Below are 5,570 nucleotides of genomic sequence, written 5' to 3'. Positions count from 1 at the left end.
GGGGGAAGAGAGACCTGAGCCCAGGAAGAAGGGAACAGTGCCATGCAGAGGTGTGTGTGTGTGTGTGTGTGTGTGTGTGTGTGTAGATGTGCACCTGTGTGCATGCATGTGTGTTTGTGTGCTTGTGATCAATAGACCACATCACTGGATCTGCAGTGGTGGGCAGGAGCTAACTGAGCCCCACAGGTGCTTGGGGTAGGTTTGCCTTTTCCATTGTGTGGTCCACGAGGACTTCCTAGAGAAGGAGTCTTAAAGATGGTCCTGTGGAGTGGTGGGTCGGACAGATGGATATGGGACCCAGAGGCTAGAGGCCTGGGGCATCAGAGAACACAGGGGCTCGCAGAGAAGCCATTGCTGTTAACTAGGGTGGGTGAGCCCTTGTGGAGCTCCAAGGAAGCAGGAGAGGGCAGGTTGGACTTCCCTCAGCCCCTGTCCTGCAGTGGAGCTACTCCCTCCAGCCCGAAGACTGTCTGGGGGCCTGATCTCCAAGAGCCCCTCCATAAAGGAGAAATGCCTCCAGAGAATCAAGAATTCTTGCTTGGGCCTCAATGTCCTCATCTGTAGAGACAGAAGAGGCCCTCAGTGACTTCCCGGGAGGAACAGGTCAAGCTGGGTATTTGTGGAATGCAGGCTGGAAAGTGGGACGAAGCACCGTGAGAGAGCATGAACGGAATGGCTACCTCCAGGCTTTGATGGCCACTGAGCCCCCGAGCTGCCAGTGGGGTCCTTATACCTCTCTGTGTCTAACAGGGCTGCTAGGACTGTATGTCCCCTACCCCAGCCCACAGGACCAGGCAGCCTGCCTGCCACTCCCCCACTCTTCTGCCTGCCCAGCCCCTCACCTAGGTGATTGCATTAAGCAACCTCCATTATCACAAATGCCTGGCATTTTTGCCTGGTAATTACAGCTCCCACAGCCCCAGGAGGATTGATGCATGATTAGGGAGTGGGGAAGACTCTGGTGGGTGGAGAGAAATACCTGCGAAGAGACTTGGCAGCCCGATTGCCTCCTGCAATTTCTAGGATCCCCTAAGTGCATAGTAGCCATGCAAGGATCCTGCAGTGGCAAAGGCCGTCAGCCTTCTTTCCTTGTAGCCCTCACCTGTACCCAACACTGCCCTCCAGGGCAGCCACAGTAGCCCCTTGATGGGCTCCCTGTCTCTGCGTTGTACCCCTTCCCCTGCAAGGAGAGGTCTAGAGCAGAGCTCCGAGCAGTTCTCCCTCAGGGACCCTCCCCAGCCCATCATCTATGGCTTTCTGTCTCTCTGCCTCCACTCCAGGTTCTCCCAGCCCCCCAGCCTCTGCTCACCCAGGATGGGACATACAGACATGGAGGACTTAGATGGTCTCTCCACTCCCACGATCCCTCTCAGCTGTCCTTCAAGGCCAGGAATAAATGCTACCGCATCCAAGGGGCTTCTTCTAGTCCTGTTGGAAAGGACGACAGTGAACAAGAGGGATGTGCCTAGCCCTGTTCTATGCTTAACCCCCTGCATCTGCATTGTAGCCATGAGAGGTTGCAATTCTTCAGAGGAGCTAGTTGAGACCCAGAGAGCTTAAAGAAGTGACCAAGGAAACACGTGAGGGAAGCAGTGGGTCAGGCTCTCCCCCAGCCCTCGGATCCCTAGGGGTAGCTTCTTCGTGTGCGTATGAAGTGTGTCTCTTGCCTGTCCCTCCGGGCTTTGGAAGAATCACGAGTAGAGCTACTCAAATTTGAACTCTGACCCAACTAATTTTGTTCAAATGCTGACTGTGATTCAGTAGACTTAGGCTGGAGCCTGAAATTCAGCCTTTCTACAGAGCTCTGAGATGGTGCTGCGAAGTTGCTGTCTAAGGACCGCACTGAGTAGTGAAGCAGGAGTCCAGAGCAGGGTAGAAAGGTCCTGTGCTGCCATCACATCCTCAGCAAAGCTGGGCCTGTGGCAGATGGGTGCCTTCACTCACAGCCCTCACAGCAGGGTTGGGGGCCCTGCTGCCTCCTTTTCCCGGGCTGGACCGTGGAAGCTGCCAGCTGACCCTGACCCTGTTTCCCCCTGGGGCTCAGACAGGGTGACCCTGGGGAGCTGTCAGGTGGAGGCTGAATGCACCCTGTCTTAGGACACCCCAAAGCTCTGGCCTAGCTCCACCTCCCAGGAATGCTTAGACTCTTTCTGGAAACTACTTGAGTTACCGGTGCTACCGTTGCAGGAAATTCACAGAGAGCAGTCACTGCCCTCCTGCCCAGGAATAAAAGTGGAAAAGGTGTTGAGCTGGCAGGTGAACAGCCTGCAGCTGGTGAGGGTGCCTTTGGAGAGAAGTGACACATGCTCGGCCCCTCCCTCAACCAGGGGGACAGGAGCAGCTCCATCTTTTCCCCTAAAGTCAAGGAAGGTGTCAAGAAAACAGCTTAGAAGCTCACTGTGTGCCTCTGGAACGTGCAATGAGCTCACAGGAAGGGTGGCTGCCTCCGTGTGAGAAACAGTACAGTCAGAAGCTGTTTCCAATGGGGGCCAAGCACACCGACAGGCCAGGTGGAAAGGTCCCACCTCCGCCTCAGGAGTGCAGAGGTCAAAGGTGTGGTGCTTTGCGTGGTTCACTTGGTGGGGAGGGCATCTACCAAGGAGGTGGAGGGGAAGTTGGCCCCAGCAGAGGAGCAAGGAGCTGCCATAAGCAGCCAGTGGAAGCAGCCAGATGCCCTAACCCAAGAGCTGTCCCTAGTGTGGAAAGTTCCCTTAGCAAAGGACAGCCAGCTTTGCATGTGCTTGGCAGAGGGCAGAGAGTAGCACTTGTACAGCTGCACCACTCAGGTAAGATCTTTGTGCCCCACTCCTCCTACTTGGAGAAGTCACAGATGAAACAGGGAAACCAAGCTGGCCATGACTCTCTCTCCCACATGGTCACCACAGGGGGTGGAGAATTTTACACAGATGTGAGCTTGGCGGTAAGGGGCCAGTAGACTAGTCTCCTACTGCTCATAATACCAGGTGAACATCAATGGATTCAGCTTACTGTTTTATCCAAAGAATGAGACACAGTGAAGAGAAAGAGGGAATTCAATGGGAAGTAAGGAGACAGAATAAAGCAAATTTCTCCAGAATAAAGCTGACAGCCTAAAGAGAAGTGCTTGTTCTTTAAACAGCCTATGCATGTGGGAGCACAGAGGTGGAGTAGTTAGACCCAGGCCTGGCCCTTGAGGAGCCAATGAACTCTAAGATACACCTCTTAAGCTCTTTGTAGGGAACCTGGAGTGACATTATTCTAAATTCAAAACCATAAGGGAAGCTAGGGATCCTTAACACAAAAGATTTTAAAATAATTCGGGAAGGGTGCTAACGATTCTCTGAAGACTACCCAGGGTGTCCCTAGAAAACAACATACCCAGGGAGGGAATGCCCAGAGGTGAGCAAACATTGCCTGTATTCCCTTCCTGTGGGCATGGTCGTACGAGGGTTGCTTGCTAATACTGGGGTCCGTGAGATGGGGTACTGTGCTGTGCTTTCCCTCCTCCCAGGGCATCACACTCCATAAGTACATGACTCTCGGCTCAGAGAAAGTAAGCGCTTTGTACTTCACTGGAGCTGGTCTCTTCAAGCAATGCTCCAAGAAGTTTGTTTTCTCTAGCACCGCCAAAGAGCCCTGGCCAGAAGGTTAAGTGAGCTTCATTGAAAAGACACACTTTTCCTCCACAGGCTGATAAACAAGGCCTGTGCAGGGAAACCAACTTCCTCCCCCAGGCACTCAGTTGGAGGGGCCCATCCCTGGCCAAGGAAAACAAATGTATAAACATTTCAGAGATATATAGGAAGCATTTCTGCTGGAAGCCTGCTGTGAATGGCCGCTGAAGTTTACACAGCAAACCCCACTGGGACCTCGGCACAGCCTGGATAAAGTGGTCCTCATCTTTCTGTTTCCCTGCTGGCCAGGCTGGCTCTTCTTTGCCTCTCCTTGAAGAGTGGCAGTCAGTCCGCTGCTTGTGCCCAACCACAAGAACTCAAGACAAGCTCTGTGGCTGTCATCACTGAATGCCAGCCCCCTTCCCCCAACATGCTTGGCTCCCAGAGAGAAGGGAGCCAGTCCTGCAGCGGGACACAGCCTGTTACGGCATAAATATAGAATATCTCCCAGGATTCACGTACTGGGGGCATGACCCCCCATGCAGCGATGTTCAGAGGTGTGGCAGGTTGGAAGAAGCAGGTCATGGGGGACATGGCTTTGAAGGGTGTATCTTGTCCCCAGCCCCTTCCTCTCTGGCTTTTTCCCTGTTCTTCTGTTTCTGGCTGCCAAGTGGTAAGCAACTTTCTTCCACCATGCCCTCCTGCCACGATGTTCTGCCTCACTACAGGTTCAGGGACATGTTTGAATAGAAACCTGTGAAATTATCAGCTCAAAATCTTTCCTCCTTGAATTTGTTTTCCTACAGTATTTGTCACAGCTGTGCAACATTGAGTATAAACGCTCCTAGCATGGCTTGCATCCTAAGTTCCTGGTGCATATGGTGGCTTGAGAATGTGAGGACTCTCCTAGTCCTCTCTCTGGGCTGTGGCAGACACAGTAGAAATGTAGCCCTAGGCCCTGTGTGTGGAGGCCCCTCCGCAGGGGCCCCAAGTCACAGCCGAAAAGCTCACTGGGAAAGTGTCAGCCACAGGGGCAGTGACTGCTGCAGCTTTGCCATCTTCTTTGCTTCTCCCGTGGACACCCACACGACAAGAACTCCTGGGGACTAGTGCTCCTGCTTCCAGGCCCCTCTGCCCACCCTGTCCTTGGAACCAGAGCAGAGCAGCCCTGGACTCTGGTGTTTTGTCTTGTTTATCTTGGTTTCCTTTTTGTTGTACTGGGAATTGAATCCAGCAGCACCCTACCACTGAGCTGTATATCCCCTGCCCTTTGTATTTTCAGATGAGGTTGCTAAGTTTCTCAGGCTGGCCTTAAACTTGCAATCCTCCTTCCTTAGCCTCCTGAGTAGCTGGAACTACAGGCATGGACTCTGGCTTTTACACAAAGACATAATTACTCTTCCCTTTCTCTCTCCTCACCTTCCCTATCTCTCTTCATCTACTTCTTTGCCAGCTTCCAATTGCGTTACTGCATTTTCTCCTGTTCCTTTGTATAAGTGAGCCGAATAAATGAGGCTCAGACTGCTGATCATAAAGCTTTTTCCCATTCCAACCTCCTCTTTCTTCACTCTGGGACATGAAGGTCTCCAAAGATCTGCCCACCCACATTTTCAGTCAATTCTCTCCCGCACATACCCCCTACCACCCACAGAGTGAGGCAAACCCAGTTTTCTGCATGTCTCTGTCCTGTTAACCTCTCTGACCAAGGCAGCCCTCCTGGAGGGCTCTTCTCATCATCAGCCAAGCCCACCCCATCCTCATGGGGCCCCATAAGCAATCCAGATCTGCCCTTAGACAGGCTATGCGGAGTCAGTAGACCCCAGATGCACAGCTTATGAGGTAGGCTGGTGTAGTAGACCTATGCTGGCTGAGAGAGAGAGAGGCCAGGGAACCAGGGACAGAAGTCACTACCCGTCTGCAGAGCTCCCAGCTAGGAACTGTCCTTGCCTGCAGCTGTCCTGGCTCTGGGGCCCTCCA

The sequence above is a fragment of the Fukomys damarensis genome, unplaced genomic scaffold (genome assembly GCF_012274545.1).
Source record: "Fukomys damarensis isolate Sample0158 unplaced genomic scaffold, DMR_v1.0_HiC HiC_scaffold_4, whole genome shotgun sequence".
Lineage (NCBI taxonomy): Eukaryota > Metazoa > Chordata > Mammalia > Rodentia > Bathyergidae > Fukomys > Fukomys damarensis.
This window is presented reverse-complemented; position numbering follows the sequence as displayed.